Source organism: Eimeria maxima, genomic scaffold (assembly GCF_000499605.1).
Source record: "Eimeria maxima Weybridge genomic scaffold, Emw_scaff1673, whole genome shotgun sequence".
NCBI lineage: Eukaryota > Apicomplexa > Conoidasida > Eucoccidiorida > Eimeriidae > Eimeria > Eimeria maxima.
In genome coordinates, this window is record NW_013564591.1 from 2,501 (window position 1) to 6,677 (window position 4,177).

Genomic DNA, 4,177 nt, shown 5'->3' on the forward strand with positions numbered 1-4,177 from the left:
GGTATATTATTCAGTATTAGGGTCCTGACTAAATCGTAAGAATTGCCCTGAGGGTTTGGGGCCCCCTTGGTCTGTTGGTGGTGTTTCTTCTTCTTCTTCTGCTGCTGCTGCTGCAGCAGGAGGAGGAGGAGGAGGGAATAGCTGCTGCTGCTGCTGCTGCTGCTGCTGCTGGTGGTTGTTGTTATCTGGTGATGGATCTGCTGCAGCAGCAGCAGCAGATGCTCTCCTTAATAAGAAAGGAGAGACACAAAACCCTGGTAAACCTAACCAGGTAGCGCATGCAGTATTTGCTGCTGTTAGGGCCCCAAACCCTTGCAGCTGGGGCCCCAATATATCTATTGAGGATACCTATATATATATATATATAAATATACACATATAAACCCTAAACCCTAAACCCTAAACCCTAAACCCTAAACCCTAATAAACCCTAATAAACCCTAATAAACCCTAATTAACAATTATAAACCCTAATAACACAATCATAAATAATAGTAAACCCTTTAGTATCCATATATTATAATAAACCCTAAACCCTCATGCTGCAGCATATATATATACAAACCCTATAAACCCTAAACCCTAAACCCTAAACCCTAAACCCTAAACCCTAATTACCTTATAATGATTTTTAGGGGTTCGTCTATTCCAATTCGCCCTGCGGCTGCGCGTCTTTGCATGCGAAGTCCTCTTCTTGGGTACTGCTGCTAAATGGGTTAATTGGGGGCCCCCCTGGGGGCCCCTTGGGGGGCCCCACAGGGGGCCCCTCAAGATGGTGGGCCCCACAAGAGGAGCAGCAGCAGATTTGCTGCTGTTGTTTAGATATAAAGAAGAAACCCTAATTGGATGAATAAAGGAATAAGAATACGTAACCTGCTGCTGCTGCTGCTGCTGCTGTTCTTGCTGCTGCTGCTGTTGCTGCAGTGGTTGCAGCAGCAGAGCGCCGAAGGAACGCCGCACAAGAGATGCTGCTGCTGCACTGAAGGGCACAAACAACTGCAGCAGCAGCAGCAGCAGCAGCAGCAAGAAAGCCCGCAGCACTGCGGCTGCTGACTGCATGAAGCTACAGCAGCAGCAGCAAAAGCAGCAGCAACAGAAGAAGAGTTAGCAGCAGCACCAGCAGCAGACAGAGAAGAACGAATAGACAGAGCAGACACTGAACGCCAACAGCTGCTGTTGCTGCTGCTGCTATTGCTGCTGCTGCTGCTGCTGTTGTTGCTGCTGCTGCTGTTGCTGTTGCTTGTACGTATCTATCCTCAAATCAGCACCTTCTGTTGCTGTTTTGCTCCTGCTGCTTTTGCTGCTGCAGTTGCTGCTTCAATAGTTGTTGCTTGCTGCTGCTGCTGCTGCTGCTGCTACGCATGCGCAGTAATATCTGCGGTGTATGTATAGGTCTTATTTAATTAATATAAATAAATTTAATTATATATTTATTTATTTATTTATTTATTTATTTTATTTATTTTATTTTGCTGCTGCTTCCTTTAAAGCCCCGTCTGCTGTCTGCCTACCGGCAGCAGCAGCAGCAGCAGCAGCAGCAGCAGCAGCATGCAGCAGTAGCTGCTGCTGCTAAACAGCAAATAAATAATATAATAATTAATATAAATATATTTAATAATATTTAATTAATTTATTTTCTTTTTTCTTTTTATTTTTATTAAATAAAAAAAAAAACAAATAATAAATAAAAGTAATAAATTACCCCTATAGTACCATAGAAACCCTCAATTAGGGTTTAGGGTTTAGGGTTTATTAGGGTCTAGTTATTAGGGTTTAGGGTTTGTTGTCTATATAGAGTTTAGTGTTTGCTGTCTATTGTTTATGACGGGCTTTTTGTCTAGAGGGTTTAGGGTTTATTGCTTATTTGTTGCTGTCTAGGGTTTAGGGTTTAGACTCTCTAGGGTTTAGGTTTAGGGTTTAGGCTCTCTAGGGTTTAGGGTTTAGGGTTATATATGAAGTAGATAAAGAAGTTTCTTTTTTTTTTATTAAATAAATAAAATAAATAAATAAATAATAAAAAACAAATATATTATTATTTGTTGCTGCATCTGCTGCTAAAATTGCTGCTGCAGTTGCTGCTGCTGCTGCTGCTGCTGCTGCTGCTGCTGCAGTTGCTGCTGGACTTGTTGTTGTATAAGTTTCTCAATATCATCATCATCTTTTTCCCATTCCTGTCTGAGCAATTCCTCTTGCTGCTGCTGTCCTTGCTGCTGCTGCTGCTGTCCTTGCTGCTGCTGTCCTTGCTGCTGCTGTTGCTGTCCTTGCTGCTGCTGCTGCTGCTGCTGCTCTTCCTTAATAAAAGAAAATACTTTATATAAAGAAAATACAACTTCTTGTTGGGGAGAAAGAAGAATATTCTTTTTTTTGCGATTATTTAGCCATCTAATAGTATCTTGTTGTAATTGTATCCTATCTGCTGCTGCTGCTGCTGCTGCTGCTGCTGCTGCTGCTGCTGCTGCTGCTGTTGCTGCTGTTGCTGCTGTTGCTGCAGGAGGAATAGGTGTAGATGCAGCAATAGATAGATAATTAGGAAAAGATAATGATAATATACAACGTAAATTAAAATATTTATATGCATGCATGCATAAGGAAGAAAAAGGAAGAATATATTCTTGTGTATTTATTGTATTTCTTAGATAAAAATGATATTTATATCCATATATATATCTTAATTTATTTATTATTATTAATTTTATCTTATTTATCTCTTCTTCTTCTTTTATATCTTTTCTTATTATATTATATATTGTTTCTCCTTCTTCTGTTACTGCAGCAGCAACAGCAACAGCAGCAACAGCAGCAACAGCAGCAGCAACAGCAGAAACAGCAGCAGAATTATTCATTATATAAGAACAACAGCAACAGCAGCAGAAGAACAAGACATGATACAACAACAACAACAACAACAACAACAACAGCAGCAGCAGCAGGAGCAGCAGGAGCAGCAGGAGCAGCAGCAGCAGCAGCAGCAGGAGCTTACCGTGAGGAGGAGGAAGTATATAAGGATGAAGTATTTGTTGCAGTGTATCCTCATAAAAAAAGAGAGAAAAAAGAGAATTACCTGTAAAAAATATTCTTTTTTTTGTTGTTGTTGCTGCATGCAATAGCTGTATATACACCTGAATTTGTTCATCATTAGGATTATTATATTGCTGCAGCAGCAGATCTATATGCTGCTGCTGCAGTTGCTGCAGTCTTAGTATATGCTTACTTATTTCCCTGCAGCAAACAGTACTACCTATTAATTTACCTCCTGTATATAATACGCTGCTGCAGCGCTGCAGCAGCAGCAGCATTTGCTGCTTATTGCATGCAATATAATGTATAGCTAGCTGTATAGACACCGCATTATACATCTCTCTTCTTATTAATCGCCATATCCTCTCCTCTCTTATATCCCCTACATGGTACTCAGGTGCATGCAGCAGCTGCTGCAGCAAACCTTGCTGCATGCGCTCTCTTACGCGCTGACGCGCCTCTAGTATTGAATCACGAGAAAAATCTATACCTGCAGCAGCAGCAGCAGCAGCAGCAGCAGCAGCAGCAGCAGCAGCAGCAGGTGGTGGTGGTGTAGTGGTGGTGGGGTAGAAGCAGCAGCAGCAGCAGCAGCAGCAAAAAAAGAGGAAGAGGACGAGCAGCATACAAGGAAGGAGACAAAGGAGACAAAAAAAAGAGACAAAAAAAAGAGACAAAAAAGGAGACAAAAAAGGAGACAAAAAAGGAGACAAAAAGGAGAAAAAAAAGGAGAAAAAAAAGGAGACAAAAAGGAGAAAAAAAAGGAGGCAAAAAAGGAGAAAAAAAAGGAGAAAAAAAAGGAGACACAAATAGGAAGAAAAGGGTAAAAAAGGTATAAAAAGAGACAAAAAAGAGGAGAAAAAAATAAATAAATAAGATAAATAAAATAAATAAATAAACTAAATAAATAAATAAATAAATAAATAAATAAATAAATAAATAAATAAATAAATTACCTAATAATCTTGTTACTTTTATTTCTGCATATTTAATTAAATCTTGTGCATGCCCGCATGCAAGATCTAATATACGCATATTCTTACATAACTCCATCTTTATTAATATTCTTTTTACCTATAAATAAATAAATAAATTAATTAATTAATTAATTAATTAATTAATTAATTAATTAATTAATTAATTAATTAATTAATTAATTAGT